Source organism: Rattus norvegicus, chromosome 4, assembly GCF_021556685.1.
Source record: "Rattus norvegicus strain SHRSP/BbbUtx chromosome 4, alternate assembly SHRSP_T2T, whole genome shotgun sequence".
NCBI classification, from domain to species: Eukaryota; Metazoa; Chordata; class Mammalia; order Rodentia; family Muridae; genus Rattus; species Rattus norvegicus.
The window spans coordinates 144,216,968-144,237,363 of NC_141537.1; positions in this window are offsets into that span (position 1 = coordinate 144,216,968).

Below are 20,396 nucleotides of genomic sequence, written 5' to 3' on the forward strand. Positions count from 1 at the left end.
TCTGGATTAATAGTTTTGAGATGGGTGGCTGACGCCATCCCTCAACCGGGGATGTTCCTGTCCGCTGGATACGGTGTCTACAGGTTCTATCTCCATTTCGTTGCTTATTTCCACTAATATCATCCCTATTGGGTCTTGGAAACCTCTTGTGAACTGGCATCTGGGACGTTCTAGTGGCTATTCACAGTTGCCCATCTCCCACTGCTACACACCTCTGTTCAATTTTCTGACCATCTGTATTCTTCTCCTGACTTCTCCCTCATCTGATCCTTTCCCCATTTTCTCCTCCCACTCCCGTCTCTCTCCCAGATCATTTTCTTCCTCTATTTCCTGAGATCATTTTCTTCCTCCTTCTTAGTATGACAAGCATTTACACTTTGGTGCTCCTTGTTCTTAGGTTTCATATGGTCTGTGAATTTTATTGTGGGCATTGCCAGTTTTTTTGGCTAATATCCACTTATCAGTGAGTACTACAAGGTGTGTTCTTTGTGAATGAGTTACCTCACTCAGGATGATATTTTCTAGTTCCATCCATTTGCCTGAGAATGAGAGACTACCAGAGGCTTTACCAATACAGATGTGGGTGCTCACAGCCAACCATTGGACAGAGTGGGGGGATCCCAGTGGAGGAGTTAGGGGAAGGGCTGAAGGAGTTGAAGGGGTTTGCAACACCATAGGAAGAACAACAATATCAACCAATCAGACCCCCCAAACCTCCCAAGGACTAAATCACCAACCAAAGAGTCCACATGGAGGGACCCATGCCTCCAGCTGCATATGAGTACAGGATGGCCTTATTGGCCTCAATGGAAGGGGAGCCCCTTGGTCATGTGGAGGCTCCATGATCCTGCATAGGGAATGTTAAGGTACTGAGGCAGGAGTGGGTGGGTGGGGCAATCCCCTCATAGAGTCAGGGGTTTTGTGGTGGTTTGTGGATGGAAAACTAGGGAAAGGGATGACATTTGAAATGTAAATAAATAAAATAACCAATAAAAAAGTTAATATACATAAAAACAATTAGAGTTACTGGTATTTTCACTTGCTTGCCAACATTTAACATCCTTGCTTTAGAATTTGTTCATTAAAAGAGATATGTAAGTTTACCTTATTTTTGTTTTTTTTATTTTCAACATTCTGAATATTATAAATTGTGCTTAATTTCCAACTGTATATGCTCTCCAGTGAGAATCTCCTTCAAGATTCTGTGCTTTCAATATAATCACCACAATGTATGTATTGTTCGTGTGCAGCTTTGGAAATAATTGAATTACGTTTTTAAATAAATACTCATATAAAAGTTTGGGAATCTCTGACAACCGAAGAGCAGTTGAATATGTTAGTTTTGGTTCATATATATCATGACCCTTACATATTGGATAGTAGAGAAGAATGAGCTGCTGTGGACCATGCTTTAGTCACAGGTGCCCTTGACAGAAAGTCTACAAGTCATAAAAAAAATGAATGAAATGTGACCCACCTAGAAGACGTATGTACAGGTAGGCCTGTAGTTATACTACCTTTAATTTAAAGGATGCCTGTTCATAGCTGTATTCTCAGTCAACTTTTTGCAGAAGCTGTTATTATTTTTGATTTTGCATGTGAGCCCCAAAGACTGATTCTTCTTAAACTCTTAAAAGTTTTTTATTTTTTGTGTATGTTTGAATATTTTGCCTACATTTATGCAGGTCTAATGTGTATGTAGTAGCCACAGAATCCATAAAGGGATATTGGATTCCCTGGCACTAGACTTAAGGGTCAACATTGTGTGAGATACCATGTGATGCTGGAAACAGAATCTGGATCTTCTGCAAGAGCAGCCGGTGCTATGTACCACTGAGCCATTTCTCTAGCCTCAAGTGAATTATTCTTATAAATGAAAGATAAAGTTCTGCTTGTTACAAGTAGATGAAGAGATTACATGCTTAACTCTGGTATATAAGCATCTAGAAGTTGGGAATTGAATATATCCACGCTCAAACAAGAAATTAGCTCTATGTTTCCACACTCTTGATTTAGTTCTCAAAATTTAAATTGTATCAGACTTTATAAAAGTAATGTTGCACGGATCAGTGCTTTACTGATTCTTTCAGAATAGGTTTAATCAAGCATGTCTTTCTTTGATTTTGTTTTAACAATGAAAGCACAAAATTCCATAAAAGAAAAAGAAAATAATTGAATTTTCTACTACAACTAAAATTATTAAATTGTACTGTAATTAATAAACATCCCAAAGGGAAGGCATTCTGTGTTGTATCTGTAGTCTTTTCTTAAAGAAAGAGTGAAATAATGCCATGCATGTTTGTTAAATTATGAAGCTTCAAACATACTGATTAAGAAAAATCCTCTTATCAGAGAAAGGACTGAAAGAGCTGAAGGAACTTGAGACCCAATAAGAACAACAATGCCAACCAACCAGAGCTTCCAGGGACTAAGCCACTACTCAAAGACTATACATGGACTTACCCTGGGCTCCAAATTCATAGGCAGCAATGTATAGCCTAGTAGGGACACCAGTGGAAGGGGAAGCCCTTGGTCTTGCCAAGGTTGGACCCTGAAGTTATTGGGATTGTTGGGGGGGAGGGCAGTAATGGTGGGTGGATGGGGAGGGGACCACCCATATAGAAGGGGAGTTGGAGGGGTTGGGGAGCTGATGGCCTGGAAACTGGGAAAGGGAATAATATTTGAAATGTAAATAAGAAATACCCAAATTTAATAAAATGGAAGAAAGAAAGAAAGAAAGAAAGAAAGAAAGAAAGAAAGAAAGAAAGAAAAAAAGAAAGAAAGAAAGATCCTCTTTGTGATTTCAACATGCCTGTGGTGATTTGAATAAGAATGCCCTCATAGAATCATACTTAAATTTTTGGTCTCCAGTTCGTAGAACTGTTTAGAAGGTTAGGGGTGTGGTCTTGATGGAGGAGATGGGGTGAGATTTGAGTTTTCAAAAGACTACTGCCAAACCTTGTAGTTAGTGCTCTCTTGTTCTCTCTCTCTCTCTCTCTCTCTCTCTCTCTCTCTCTCTCTCTCCCTCCCTCCCTCCCTCCCTCCCTCCCTCCCTCTCTCTCTCTCTCTCTCCCTTTCTCTCTCTTTCCTCTCTCTACCTAATGGTCTTAGAATTGAGATGTGAGCTCTTAGCTACTGATGTACCACCATACTTGTCTGTGTACCTGCGGCCAAGTTCTTCATGATGATAAGGAGTCACTTTGTGGAATCATAATGATTTCTTTTATGAGTTGTCTAAATAATGATGTTTGATCATGGCAATATGGAAAAGCAACTAAGACAGTACTTTTGAAATATGGACATCTATGCCTTTTCATTAAAATTTTTTGATTGGTAAAACAATTTTTCTTTCAGATATCTATAATAGTTATTATAGGGAAAAGACATGGTAATTCAACCACTCAATTTTCTGGTTTTATTTGAAATGGTAACTACAGTAACTCAAGTAACTATACTTTCAGGAAGAACTTTAGTTAGAACTTTGTACCTATTATTTTCACATTTACAAATTTGATTTCATCACTGTAATTTTTTGGCATTTTAAATTATTCCAAACTTAGTGGAATAGCATAGTACTTGTAAGGTTCCTGAGTCTGCTATATTAAAGAAGCTGAACTGGCTGGAATATTTCAGGTTACTCAACCTGATATTAGGAAGCAAGTTAGTATTACTTAATGCCCCATGATGTGGTCTCTCAACAAATAATATAGAATTGGTGATCTTAAGAGGTGGTGGTACCCAATGAAATCTGCTAATGCAGATATTCAAAAGCAAAGGAGCAGTATCAGGCTTCCTGTTTTAAAGTATTCTTGTAAATTTCTCTTTGTACATAGAAATTAGTCAGATCCCTGTGAAGAAAACACTGGCTATAGCTCTTAGTGAAAAAAATGTCAAAGTATTTAAAGACATATTTAATGTATAATTTATGATATATCCTAAGTAGCAACTTGGGGTTGTAATATTGCTCAATGTCTATAATATTCCAATTTTATTTAGTTATATCAGTGCCTACAAGATTTTATGTATATTTCTAGTTCCTTAATTTTGTGCATATTAAAATGAATATATGTTTTATAAAATAATTAATAGCATTTGATGAAAATCCCAAATATAACTAAAATAGGCTGATCATCTCTAATCCAAATACCCAGTGTTTTCTAAATTTGAACTTTTAACTTATGTGCTTTCATTGGGTAAATTTTACTTTAGTGTCCAAGTAAAGCTTATGCTGTTTATGAATTTTAGATATTATATTGCTTCTTAAACTCTTGTGTTGTTTATAATTTATACAATATTCGGGATGAAACTCAAACTTAATATCTTTAAGGACAAATTTTTTTTCAATGTGACAATCTGTGTATGATGTATATGCAGATAAAGATAGTGAGAAATGTAATCAAATTAATCATTTTGTCATTTCAATGGTAATAAAATTCACTGTCAAAGCTCAAGTCCAACATTCTTAGTCTGTAACTATTTTTCACTGAGATTTCAAAACATAGTCAAAGAAACAATTCTTTCTAATGTACTTGACAGTTATCTTTGTTGTGGTTTGAATCAGAATGGCTCAAAAGGCTTATATATTTGAATGCTTGGTCCCTAGTTGGTAATCTGTTTGAGAAAGATTAGGAGGTATGGCCTTGCTGAAGGAGGAGAAGATATTAGCTCTCAGCTACTGCTCCTGTGCCATGCCTACCTGACTAACATCTGACATGCTTCCTGCTATAGTTTTCAGGGACTAACCTTCTGGAACTGGGTGCACAAAACTATATACTGTTTTAATAAGTGCCTTGGTCAGGTTATTTTGCTGAAGTAATAGAAAGATAAGTAAAGCAATCTTTATTTAAAGTGTTGGATATTGTAGATTGCTGCCTGTAAGCAGGTGAGGGCAAGTGAAAAGTAAGGCTAGAGTCTGTGATTAGAGAATGAAAAAAAGATAGCAGGCTGAGAGTTTTAGAGAGGGTATGGAGAGAAAGAGAGAGAGAGAGAGAAAGAGAGAGAGAGAGAGAGAGAGAGAGAGAGAGTTGCAGAAAGAAGAGTAGACAAGATGGAACCTATAAGAGAGGAAAAGGAACAGGTCCATGCGGCTTGAAACAGCCATAGAGACCACTGTGGCCAGAAAGTAGCCGGCATAGCACACATTGATTTTAAATAATTAAACACAACAGATAACAATCCATGTGGGAGGTGAGAATTCACTATTAATTTACAGAATATATTTTTTCTTTCATTTTTGGGGGGCTATGGTGTTGGGATTCAAACCCAGTGCCAGTATGTATCAAACTTGTTTTATGCCAAGTTTATCTCTAGATGACTGTTTTTAAAAATCAGAAACAGCTAATTTTGACTCAGAAAGCCTGAAGGACCCAATATACTGCAGTTTTGTGACTTTGGGTAAATTTTTATTACTGTTTAAATATCTGTCTTCTTATATGTAACATAGTATGGTATTTTCCAAATTGTTTCAGAATATTGATATTCAGTTATGAGTCGGTACATTGGATTCCTAATGCTGGTAGATATACTCAATATTCAGAAATAACAAGATTTATATTATGAAATATTCTAACCCACATATGAGACACTGTTCTCATTGGTTTAATATGCTTTTCATTCACTTATATATTTTGAATAAATATAGAGTATTACCCATGTTTGTGATAGCACACAATCAAACATTTGCATTTATTACTTACATTACTTTGATGTGTTTATTAACAAATAATAAATTCATCAAACTCTTCAGCATTCCTCCCTTCTCTGTTTTCTTTCACTGCAGATGCTTTTCTAAGTTTCCATATTGCCAAGACATTCTGCTATAGAACCACAGTTACAGCTCTGTTTCTGACCTCATATGACAGAATAATCCCAGACTTTTGTGTTAACTTTCCTCTGTTGTCTAGTCAGTAGCTTCTAACAACCTAGATACCTTTGCTCTGCCATAGGTATTCTGGAGGTCTGTTTTCTGTATCACGGTATATTGTTTTGTTTGTTTCTTTTGTCTAATATAGCATGACAGCTATCTCAAGAAGAAATGCTACATCCTCAAAGAAATCCACATTGAAATTCATAGAGACTTGAAAAGTGGTGAGACTTTACAAAATGAGCTCAGGAAGCGATAACAAAGAAAAATTGCAGTGTGCAGCACCCGGACAGTAATAACTTTTTGTAATAACTGCCTTAAAACGTTCCTCAGCGAAGGATGAGAAAAAAAGAAACAGAAGAGAGGAATGTTGTGACTATAATCTCAAAAACAACAAGTAAAGTTAAACAAAAGTTCCTACTCATAATTCTGTATGTCACAGCTCCTGCCTGCCTTGTCCTCTCCTTCCATCACCTATACTTTTGTACACCTTTGTTCGTAGTGTCCTACCTCTCTTTCCCAGGCTTCGCAAATCCATTTGTGCCTTAGTTTCCCATTTTCTATTATGACTCCTTCATTTCCTTCTCCAGGCAGCTCTCAGTAATTTCTTACATCAAAAATTTTTACCTCTTCTTTCAAACAAACATTACTGTTTTAGGTATTTGGAATCCTTGTTGAGGGATTTTCTCAAGATTCCTTACTTTAGATTTGTATATCTGGCTGGTGATATTTTCTGAGAATTTCAAATTTTTAGAAGACAAGGATTGGTATATGCTAGTTGTCAGCTAAAAGTTTCCCACTACATCCTGCTTATATTTTTCAAAATATGTGTGCTCGCTATTTATTCCAATCTACATTGTTCAGAAAAAGTATCCCTTGCTTATTTCATATTTATTCCCTTTATTCCTACAGTAATAATTAAGTAATTGAATATAAAGAGCAGACATGATAATGAGGCTAAGAAGCATGGTTTCCATAGAGAAAATTGACCATTCTGACTTTCTTAATTCATAGCCAACAACTGTCATTACTCATTTATGATACTTGCCACTCATTTTCCAGAACAAAACTTTTAGCAAGCACTAGGAAAGACGCTACCAAACAATTGCTTCTCAAATAAGTTTACATGCTTCTGTTAGATTTTGTTCTATTCCTTTTTTGTTTTACTCCCAATTTCTATGGCTCATGTTTTCAAGGATGAAAACAAATCATGGTACAATCTTTGACTGGCACTCTCAAACTATATGTAAGCAGTGTATAATTGCTAACAGTGTTCTGCTTCTCAGCATGATGTTTGTATTGATTGCATGCTGCTAAAATCTTTATCACCAGTCATCTTGCATAATGTTGGCCAGAAGACTACTTACCAAACATCCACTTGCCTGTCTCTAGAGAAATGTATTCCCTGGAAAAGGAATGTGATAATAAAATGTATAGCAAGATCTGATTTTGAAGATCAATTAAAATCATTTGCCACTAAATTCCAAAGAACCTATGTTTCATAGCCAATTTAAAGCTAAACAATGCTTCATGAAAGAGAAAGTGTTTGGTAGATGGCAAGGCATTGTGACGTCATTTCATGCACAGGCAAAGAATCCAGTTTTGGAGGGCAGAGACTACATGGGAACATTTCCCCCTAAACCATCTACTTCCTAATGGTTTTGTACCTGGTGTGTCTATAATAGATTCCCAGTTATTTCTAGGACTACGATATTGTGATAGTAATTAAAGCATTTCTTTTCATTCAGGACCAACTGCTGACATATGGATCCTGGAGATCTGAGTCTTCCGTTCAAAAATATCAAGTACAAAGTACTTGGAAGCTTTTTCTTTTCTTTTGTAGTTTCTCTTTCATCTTGCCATGCTTACTCCTCCCTAAATGTCTTTCGAAGCAAAAAAAAAAAGTTGATTTATGTTGTAAGCATGGTTCTCATTTTTCCTCATACTGTACAATAGTATTTGAAAATTTAAATTTGATTCATGTGTGGAGTCATGAAATAATCCTTAATATTTTTAATTTATAGATGCACATGGATTTTGCTCCTAATACAAGGAGAAAATAGAAACACACACCATCTTCAGCATTCCAACTTCACTCGACAGGCACACATTCTCCTGACAATATTTGAGGCTTTGCAATGAGGAAGGAAGGAATAAGAGAAAATTAATCTCAGTGTTATCATTTTTGAACAAGTACTTGGCAAGTAATGTGGAAAAACATGATTTTTATTATGCATATTTCTTACAGTGTTATTATCTTTCTATCTTGAAAAAACATTGTTTGAGGGATGGAAAGATGACTAAAACAGTACTTACTTCTCTTTTAGAAGTCCAGTGTTTAGTTCTGAATATCCTTTGTCAGGTATGTGATTTCATCTCTCCGTCTATGTCAATGCATTTTTCTGCTCTACAAACACACACACACACACACACACACAGACACCACATACACACACACACCACATACACACATATACCCATTTAAGAACTTAAAAGAAAGAGCATGTTTTGTTTTAAAATAAAGTCTGATCTTTTAGGATTTATGATACCCTCATTTAACAAGTCATAATGTAATATACTTGCCTTGGATTATTCCTTAATCCCCTCAAATACTATCTAAGTTATTTCCCTTTAAACAATGTGGAACATCAATGGTATATGTGAATGTAGTGTCCAATCAGACCTCAGACGTAAAATGCAAGTTGAGATGAGATTACTGATAAGTTTAAGATGACAACCATGGAGCAGTAAACCTAGAGAAATGTCAGAAGCTATATTTTAAAGTCTCCACTACATGACTAACTAACCATGAGCCAAACAAAGACATCAACAATAGGCATGCTTTGGGGAGCAAGTGGATGATATGGGGGCAACCCCATGAGTCCTGAACCCTCCACAAAAAAACTACAGGCAGCTACAGGATGCTAAGAGAAAAGTATTCCCTATGGAAGATCATATCAACTGGTTATAGAATATCAAACAACTATAAGCAGTGAGAAGATTCATACAAATATACTATACGGACTAAATAGGTTGTGCTTATATTTTTCTGAGTGTGCATGTACACCCTTGAAAGAGAGCAAGAAGCAATATGTGGAAGATCTAAAGGGAAAAACAGAAAGGGGCACAGTTTAACTATATTATAATCTTATAAAATAAAAGATAGACTTTTAAAAAGCCATTTTGACTTTTGCATACCCATACACTTTCATGTGTCTGCATTTTGCTCTCATTTAATGGGTATATTTTAATTCAAAATAGACAGGAACAAAGTGAACAAAAACAACTGGACTCTAGGTGTAGGTCTTGTGTCAAGATTTTTTTAATAATATGGACATATTAGTCTACTCTGATATCTAATCTCATTTTCAACCAAATCTTTCTCAGATAAAAAATTTGTTTTATCACAGAAAGGGATAGGTAAAGAGTAAGAGGTACTCAGGAAACACATGCTGCACAAGCAGACATCTAATTGGAAGGCTTACAGATTTTATTTCAGAAAGGCATCAGGGAATTTCTAAATCACACACTTAAATTCTGATGATATGTGAACAGTTCCCCCACCCCCTTTACTATATTACTAGTTAGTTAAAAATAATGATCATGCATGATGAATCAAAAAGCATTAAGTTCCTTCCTACCTAAACAAGGATTATGTTCCAACTCAGGAGACTGACTAATTACTTAAGCAGAGACAATGGGAGGGTGTTAGAGCTCTGTGTGTCTAGACAGACTAGATTGCACCTGCTTGTTTTGGGGCACCATTCAGTCATATTTTTGAAGATGGATAGTCATCCACAAGTGGATTTGTACCTTTCACAGATCATTAGCTTACATTCTTTCTGCCTGTCAAGCAGGGCAAAGATTTATGATTCAGGATTGCCTGCTTCACTGCTTTCCACCTGAGAGTTATTTATTTATTTCTGCCTTGTGACTTTGACCATTGACTTTAATTCAGAAGAGTGCACATGACCATGTTTATTTAATGATTCATGTATGGACAATTTTTAGGGATACAATGTTGAAATACTAAAGTCAAATGCCATATACCATGGCCAGTCTAATAAAATTCAGAGGTTCTGTTGTTCAGAGTTCTAGTGATACATTTTGGAGATTTTATTTTGCCTATGAAATAAAAACGAGTGAAATGCAGGTGTGTAGATGGAAAATTGGTTAGTTCTTATATTTCAAACATTCAGACAATTTCTGCATATTTCACTCCAGGGAAAGCAAGTTTTCTTATCTTCCTGGAAATGACAAACTCTTCTGAATAACCCTACTTCTTCAATTTTTAAAGTAAACCTCAAGATAGGGGAAATTTTTATCGTATTTCCTACATAAAATATTTATTAAATTCAGCAAATTCCTTAGTGTTTTCTGCATTGGTGAGTAGTCAAGGGGAACTGGACCTGTTTATTCCTAAATACATTTTTTAGCTGTGATGTAATTGGTCATTACACGGCAGCACTTTCAGGGTCTCGGAGGAAGTATTTGTAAGATGTCTGTAACAACTCTATTCTCAGCAGTGAGAGTTTGAAAGTATTGTTGAACACAGAGCATTGAAGAAGTTTGGGCAAATTCAAGCTATAGATAGTATACAAGTAGGTGTGAATTAATGGTGATAAACACATAGTTGCTTATGAGATGTTGCAAATTGCTAGCATTGGGTATAGAAAAATGAGAAAACATGTTTGTTGTCCAGGTAAGGCCTGTGATGTACATGAAACTCTAATAAATAGAGCAGCACTGTCATACTATCTGTGCCCAGCACATTGCTCTCCTAAGAGACTAAGTGCAGCATGTGTACAAACTACCTAGATTGCTCTTCAAATTGCTGTGATTAAATACCTGATGGTCTAAAGGAAGAAGGGTAAATCAGAGCTCACACACAGTTGAGAGAATGCAGTCATAATGCCAGGAGAATTGGGTGGCTATCAGGAAGACCAAGTGTGCACTCATATCTGGTCTGTCCATAGTCAGGAAGATGGAAAAACATGGAACATAAAATCTAAAGTTCTCTTCTAATTAAGCATGTGGTTAGTTACTGAGTCATGTTAAGTATCTCTGTAGGATGTAGTATATTTTCATAGTAACAGTTATATTTTAATTCTCCATTACACTGAAACTACATAGTTAATATCTGTCCATTTCCTTATGTATAAACTTTGTTGTCAAAGGGAATATTATGATGAAGTATGAAATTACCATACATAAATTATATTAGGTATAGTGATGTCAGTTGACTTCTGAAATGTCTTTGAAACATAAACAGTAAAATGAATTGATGAAAAGATGGAAATATGAAAAGGTCGATTAATGGGTATAGTAAATAAATGACCAGGCATAGAATTTAGGTGGTAAATAAACTAGAGTCTATTATCGAAATTCTACGTGTGTTATTTTTAATATTTCTTCATAATATAATAATTGAAATGATAGATTTCAAACTATTGTGGGCTGATACATAGATAAACAGGATAAGAAAAAGAAAGAGAACTAATAGAAAAACGAAATTTACTTGAATGACATGTTGCAGTGGATTAATGAACAAACCACATTATAGCACTAGCTATAACAAGATGATATGTGATAAACCTAGGCCAAATATATTTCTGTGATGGATCATCTTATTCTACCATCTTCACTATAGTTCATTACAATTGTAAGCATATTTTATATTCTTACTTATGCCAGATATCATCTGTCTTCTTCAGTAACTCCTTATCTCCACCCAATTCATAGAAAGATGATATACCTAGTTATCTTCCTTTCGAAGCCAAAGTATCCAAAAGCCTATAGGTCAAGATGGTACAACACACCAAATGAGCCCTGACAGCTACTGGCTCTCCCTTCTTGTCTTTGTACTCACAGGGTCAGGCAGGCCCCTTTGCACTGGTAACGAATTTCTTTTTTAATTTTAAGTTTAAGTATCTTCGCAAGGTACTGGTTCATTACTCTTCAAGCCTGCACCCTTCTCTTCAAGTCTTTGTTCTATGTAGTTGGAGGTATGAAATGGAAATTCAGCCAGCTTCAACTCTCTAGTGACTCCTCCCTAGCTTTTGTTAGTTCATAAAAATAAGTTCTGTCATTCAACAAATTACACCTTGCTGCCTGGGCCATGCAGAGCTCAGGATAAATAGATCTATTTGTTACCCTGGGATGTCCTTTTGGTAGCACAAACTCTGAAATATATGCCTTAGTATATTCACTGCATCTGAAAGCCAGAACTGCCTTTTGCTGGTTTATAGCAATATTTCAGAAACCTCATGACACATTTGACCCACATTTGAAAACCTTGACTTCACTAAATATATAATGCTTTCTGATGATATGCTTAGAGGAAAGCTGTGGGGAGATAAGTAGGGCGAAGAAAAGACACTAGCTTACAGTTCCTATCGTGTGAAATTTTTGTTACATTTGAGTAGATTCCAATGGTACAAACCTACTATGAACAACACAATGATTCTCTACCATTTTTGAAGGACCACGTGTGTGTGTACATATTAGACCCCACACTGGCTGAGTCCTTCTAGTCAGCAGCAAATCAGATTATTATTTATATCTTACCAAACTGAGTGATTTTGTTTGGTTTTATATTTATCAGTTAGCTTCCTTGGATGTAAGGTTAGGAATTGTGATTCCTTGAAGGTGAAATGAAGTCCAGCCTTTTGAAGTCTATAATATATAGATTCAGCCCAAGGAAAATTATTCTCAGGCTTTGAGATCTTTTATGAGACTCCACTGAGTTTGGAACCTTCTTGTAGCCCATCTAGCCTTCTCCTTCCTATTTCTTCCTTTAAAGATCGGAATGCCTAGCCTTTACTTTCCCTACCACTGTAATTTAAAAACATAAATCCCCTAGTTTCTTAAGTTTGCAGCTGGTGAGTCTTATTTCGATAATGTATAGATAGATATTTGAATTTTACATTTGAGAATTAGTTAAAACTTTTGAGGCTATTGAATTTGTAGGTTGTGTATGGGGAGTGAATTAATTTTGAGATCTAAGGGTAAAATTCTATGAGATGGATATTTGTTTTCCCCAACAGTTCTTTCTAAAAATGAACATAATTTTAACTATTCATTTAATATCTATCATCAAATCAACCTCTGAGTCAATAAGGATATATAAGAGATAAATCACACAGTCAATAATCTTATTATAGTTAACATTCATATAATAGCATATCAAACAGTAAATATAAATTGTTTTTTCTGGACTAGTAAAATATTCACCATGATAGGCTATATACTGTATTATAAAATAAGTCTCAAAACTTATTGAGACTGAAATCACACAAACTAAGATTTTTGAATAAAATTAGAAATCTTAGACTTTCTTTAAAACATAAAAAGTTTTGGAAATTAAACAATATATACCAAATTTTTGTATTTTATTTTTTCTGCATTTTTGGAATCAATTGAGATTAAGAATATTTAGAAAAAATGTATCTAGTTTGAATATGTTCAGGCTCTCCCTTACTATTTTCTAAAACAGTACAGAAAACAAATATTTGGTCAGCACTGATATTTTATTAGATAGTTTAAGTACACTAACCTAGAGATGGCGTAACTTGCATGGAGAGGATGTAGCTTAGTTACTAGAGTTCAGCCTTTGATCCTCAGCCCTCCATCTATACTGGGTGATGCCAAGGCACATCTTGTAATCAATCTTGCCACTAGGGAAGGTCCCACAGAGTTCTTATGTTGCAAATGTAATCCTCAGAGAAATGGCATTTGGCAAAGAGGCTTTTGAAAGACTTCGATGTGATATGACATGAAAGTAGCAGAGGCTTTTCTCTCTAATACATTATTACACACTAACATGGTCATCTGTAAACCAGGAAGTGACCTTCACCAGCAATCAAATCCCTGTCAAGAAAAAACAATCTGATTTCCAGGCTTCAGAATTAAGAAAGATAATTGAGTATTCTTCAGGTTTAAATACTGGTCTTTGGTATTTTGTTTAAAGGAGCATAAAATGACTAAAATGGGGAAAGAAAAAAAGAAATGACACTTTACTTAACAAAACAATCACTTGAATAATTCATTAAAATTTCAGAATTTCAGAGCTCAAAGCTCCACAGATCTTTTTCCAAATAGGTCTGCATATGAGCCTTCAAAATAAATATTTTGATAAATATATCAGCTGATTTTGGGAAAATGTACTTTCATGACTCTCTAATAATGACTCTAGTATGCACTCTATTTCAGACTTTATAGTAACACAAGAAGTCATGAACACCTAAGATAATGAACTATACATGCCTAGCTTGAATTCTGTAACTTTACTAACTGGCAGAATAGCTTGTCTATACCCCATGCTAGCTGGTTCTCAAGCCTCTTAGGATTCTTCTGTTTCCTCTTCTTAACTTGCTATAGAAGCATTGGAGTTAAAGATGCCCCACCACAACCAGCTTTGTGTGATTTGGGAGGATTTGAACTCCAATACTCATGATTATATGGCAAACCCTTTGCTTCCGGAACCATCTTTTCAGCCCCTCAAAATAATTCTTTAAAATGTAAGAGTTACTCAATAGTCATCTAATTTTGAAAAACTGTCATGTGTAGAAAAATTTTTTGCCCATAGTCGATGTATTATTTATGCAAAGTAAATTCCCTGGTATTCTCTTCATGAGAAATTCAGGATTAGAATAAATTTGCTCTTAGCAGTAAAACCTAGATTTTTTTTTTGCATTTTTCCCTAAGCTTACTTCTTTTTGCTTTTTCATTTTGAATTTTACTGCAAATCCTTGAAAGTCAAAGACAAGTCATTGGTTCCCTGTGCAGGGCCATACACTGTAATCTTGCAAATTATACAGATGAGATCAAGGCGGGAAAATTCCCACTTGTCTCTTAAAAGTGGTTTTTTTTTCCCCTCAATTATCCCTGGGCAACAAAACACCTCCTTGCACTGTTAAGTGTTTTATCAATTATTTGGAGATTTCAGGTGAGTGAGATTCACAACCACACTAGGAATGTTAATAATTATGCAAATTTCATACATTCAGTTAAGTAACAGGCAGCTGGAGGAGAGGTAGAGGCCCTTGAAGATGGCTCTTCCAATATCAAGTCCCAGTCTCCTTCATTCCTCCCTCGCATTACTCCTTTATGTATAGCAGGGGAGATGGTGAACTGCATAATGAAAGCTGCAAATGATGACTAAGTTTCGGCTAAGCCAGAAATTGATACTAATTTCAATTTCATAGCAGCTCAGCAATTGAATTCTGGACACAGGGAAAGCCATTTGATTGACACCTGCTGGCCACTCCTGCCTTCTCTTATGCTCTGTCTCATTTATGGAAGGCTTTAGTTTTCCGTGCCCACTTATTAGCATTATAAGCACTGAAAGAATAACATGATGCACCAGCAAATCAATGCAGCTTATAATGCATTCAACACTATTTTTTGAGATTTATTTTAGTTTCTATTACAAGATAAATACTTAGAAGTTCGTGGAGATGTGTAAACTTGGTCTGTTTAATTTTTGGTGTGTGATGTTTGCTTGATTTTTAAGGCATAAATCAATTGTCTTCTTCCCTTCTCCCTTCTCTCTCTTTCCTTTCCCTCTCTCTCACTTTCTCTCCCTCCCTCCTTTCCTCCTTCCTCATTTCCCCTTACTCTCTCCCTTTATCCCTTCCAACCATTTTTTTCTTCTTTGTCTTATCCCTCTTTTTCTGTGTATTTCTACTCTTTCTATAGATTTTTCTTCTCCCTTCCCCTACTTATTTTTACCTTCTATCTGCTTATTCGAAAATGAATGAGCTTTGGTAAAAATGACTGCATACTTTAAATGTCACTGGCAATGTGTTAATATCTATAAACGAAAGGGGAAAACAATGCACCATCAACATAAGATGTAATAGAGGAGACAGCCGAGCTCCCCAAACAAACTACATTAAATGTCCTGTTGCAAGATCCCTGTACGAATATTTATCGAAATATAGCTGCACAAAGATTAAAAAATGAATTAACTCATGTTTAATGTGTATGATATTAAGTAGAATATAAATATCATTTAAAGCCCTAGTAACTTATAACAAACAAGAAAAGTTATACATAATGCCTATAAATATACATAAAAAGAGAGTTTTCCTTTCATAGAAATACTGCTTTATAACACTTTGCCCTCATGACATTACATGTGTGAATTTCTCTCCCTTTTAAAAAGAAAAATTAGAAAACAATTACCTTATGAGTCACTTAAAACTTTTTTAGACCAAATGTCCTGTGAATTATAGAAAGAGTTACAAGCAGTCCCACTGACACTGGTTTGTAGAAAATAAAATATACTTAATTTATCTTTATAAATTCAACAGATTCCAGGACTTATGAGGTGCAGAATCAAAACAGCAGCTCTGCTTCGTTTCTTGCTTGATGTCATGTGTAAGCAGTAAGAACTAATTAACCTGAGGTGGATATATCAGAGTCAGGTAATAGGACTAGGTCTGAAAAGCATGGAGGAACTGAGACCGTCTGACTTAGAGAAACAGAGGTGACTTTTGTGGTTTTGGTGTGCCCTGTCTTCAGTGGGAGTAGAAAGAATCCACAGGTGAAATCTGGAAAACTAAGGCTGCTGAGGACTGAAGAGTTACCAAAACCCTGTTTGGTTTTAATCCCCCCTGTGGAGATATAGAAGTATAACCTGCTCATACAGAGCCAACATTTTAAGAAGAGAATAAGTCTCATACAGAGACTCTGCATTTTAAGAAGAGAATGAAATTCTATACAGATACATTGACCTTGCCACAGAGATAACTTTATTATAAGGAGAATCACAATTACTGAAATTATTAGCATAATGTGCAAAACCAATTTGCTGAACAGTTCAAACAAATTAGCAAGGTTTGGGGCCAACTTCATAATTTATTCCTTTGTGTCAATCACTTTGATAATTGGTTACTGGTTACTACTTCCACTCGAGACAGTCACTGGCCTGGGAGGAGGAGGTGAAGTAGCTGATAACATTTTCTAACTTGACATTTTATAAGGGACAAATTACATTTCTTTTCACAGAAATTGGTACTCTGAAAGCCTGGCATGTATCATGTAGTTAAGGCCTAAGGAACCGAGAATACCTAATCAACCAATTATAATCTATGACAATTACTTTTCAATGTAAATTCCTATGTAAGTGTCTCAGACTATAGATACGATTTCTGCAGTTAGCCCTTGTAATGTGAAGTAATAAGATGAAATACATTCATATTTTGCTTTCTGACAGGCATTATTTGATTTTTCTCATTTCTTTCTCTTACCACTTTAGGGCATTCTGTTTTAAGATGGATGAAAATGTGCAGCGCCAAAGGGTTCTGAGAAAGAGTTGTAATATTCAGAAAGTAATCTGAGGAAGCCATCATTCATCATAAACCTAACGTGCCCTCTGTGGTTGTGTTTACTAGATTTACACACACCATATACAAATACACACACACACACAAATACACACACACACACACACACAAACACACACACAGACACTATCAAAACAAAAACTCTTTACTCTCTTCTGAGGGTAATTAATTCCACTTTCTAGAGTGTATCTTTTAGGTTGCTTTAGTTTCAACACGATACATCCTAGAGATCTGATGGTGTCACAACTGAAACATTGCCTTAATTAGACTGGCCTATGGCCATGTCTATAGGGTATTTTCTTGATTGCTGATAGATGCAGGCATCTCTAGCCGACTGTGGGAATTGCTAACCCCAAGCAGGTTCACAAAGGCTCTAAAGGAAAGCTAATGATCTGACAGCAATCAGAGTTCTCTACTTCAGATCCTACGTGAGGTCTTAGCCTGATGTCTCTCATTGATGAACTGTAACCTACCTATATAACGCAAAGCAACTCTTTCCCTCCAAAGTTACTTTTGGACGTTTGGGCATGGTTTTTATTACACCAATGGAAAGCTGGTTAGAATAGGGCTTCAGAAGATTTTTCTGATGGATCCCATATATGGGGTATTGCATAGAAGCAGACTATTAAAACAGAAATGACTTGGCTAACACACCTTTAAGGAGGTGGCATGATCCACCAAATCCAAGTGTGTGATTCTATTACACATGAGGATTTATTGTAGGCAGAGTATTTGATTCTGGTAAACATCATATATTGAATTGTTAACTCCAAAAAGTGCTGGTATAGGGAGGGAGATCTTAAGGAGGGAATTAAGCACTAAGGATCATTCCCCAAGAATGGTATAGTTCCCTTATGCAAAAGTTCTGGGATCAAAAGGCCTGGGGTCCCATTTAATTCTAACATACAAGGTCATAGTAAGAACTCAGCAGTCTGAAACTACAGACAGACCAATTAAAATTTGGCCACATTTGCAATCTGATTCTGGACTTTCCACCCTCCGGCTTTAAGAAGTACATATGTTACGTTTTGCATGCCACTGAATGTGTTTAAGTGGTTTTATAATAGCAGTTGAAGGAAACTAACATGACTAATATATATCGTGCAGTGAGGAGTCATTGATCTTGCCTCCCCCATCATTCAAAAATGTTTCTTCTGAGAGTAATTTGTTCACTGCTGGTGAAAAGGTATGATTACAAGGTTGGCAGCTAGATCAGAGAGGTAGCTGAAATGGAGGAAGGCCCCAGTAAATTAAGTTTTATGAAGAGTAGGAACAAAAGTTAAGTCGAGGTTAAAAGTGTAAGCACAAAGAATAGTGAAGGAATTTTTCAAGAATATGAAGATGGAGATGTAATAAAGCACCTGCAGTGCGCAAATAAATGTTAGGGTGCCAGAAAGGCAGAATTTTCTGTAGCACAAATAATCTTGTTATGGTATTATAATTTCATGTTAAATATTTATTGCTTTCAAATTGTTTCATGGTTTCTGAGTTGCCTCATTAACTTCAGCAAGGCTCCAAGATTGAACCAAGCGTATGACAACTTTTAAGGGGAAACACAATAATTTTTCTATGGCTTAATTGAACACAGTCCTTTATGCACCACAGACCGTAGACCAGATCATTTTTCTCTTCTAATGTGAATAAAGTTTTATTAAAGTGGCTGTGTTCTTTCCCTTACTGTGACCCATTGCTGGTTTTATGCTGCATGGACAGGTGTACATACTTGTAGCAGCTGATGCTTTACTTGTTGTGACACTGTGCTACAGAGCTAAAAGGTGTTTCACTAGAGGAAGTTAGATATCAATGCTCTGTTACTGTCACCATAGCCCGATGGCTGTATTCATGAGACCATGCTTGCCTAGATATCACATGTACCTACATTTGAGCATCCATCATGTTGAATTGTGTGAGCTTTTGACATTTCTTAAGAGAAAAAAACAGAGATAGAAGGCAATTGAACCCCTCTCCTATATTTCAGCCCCTCCCTCCAGCCTCCTTCATGTGACATGGTCCTTATTATGTACAGCCTTAGGTTCTAGGGGAGGTACTAGAAGAAATATACTGGGTCAGACCGTGGAATGGGCTCAGTCTCGGGGTGTATGGGCAAGCTAGCGTCCTTACTGTTTGAAGAGATTCCAATGCAGCTACTTTCAGACCACCCATACTCCTGTTGTTGTCCTCCACACCTATGCTGTATAATTACACCTAATAAACTTATTGGTTGCCCCTGGGTCAAGTATAGTTTATTCTTTGATATTTTTTAGACCCTTAGGAGGAGGGGTAGATGTTCTTTAAATGTAGTCTGGGGCATGAAATTTTTAATTACAAGCCTGATGAATAAGAACTCAGATTTGTTTCAGATGACAACTGTATCTTTCATAAGGTATAATCTTTCACATATATATATATATATATATATATGTATATATATATATATATACTTTATTCTCTTCTTGGAGCTTAGCACTGGTATTATATTTATTATTTGTGCAGGAATCAAGGATAGAAGCACATGACCTTTATAACACAAGAAGTGCACTCCACTCACTTATACTAAGGCAGGTGATGTACTACTACTACTACTTCTACTACTATTACTAATACAACTGCTACTACTACTACTAATAATAATAATAAAAATAATTCTAAAATACCAAATATGTTTACCACAGGTGAAATATTTAAATATGATGAAAAATAAATCATTTTATTAAAAATGTATGACAAAATGACTATGCATCACACACATATAAATATATATATATGTATGTATTTTCCTTAGAAAAAGTCACTAATATGTTACAGTGGCATAGTGAGATAGTGGAACAGTGCTTAAAGCAAAGGGTGCATTATCTTTTCTTTCTGCAAAACCTGTAGATATATTTCTAATGTTTGCAGATCATATTTGATTTAGATATTTGAGAATCTATGAATTAGAGATATTATTGAAATGTAAGTCAAAGCTGGTCTCAAAATCATGATTCTCCTGCCGCTGGCTCCTTCAGCAAATTCTACAAGCGTGTGCAACACCATAGGAAGAACAACAATATCTAATAACTAGACCTCTCCAGAGCTCCCAGGGACTAAACCACCAACCCAAGAGTACACATAGAGGCATCCATGGCTCCAGCTACATATGTAGCAGAGGATGGCCTGATCTTGCATCACTGGGAGGAGAGGCC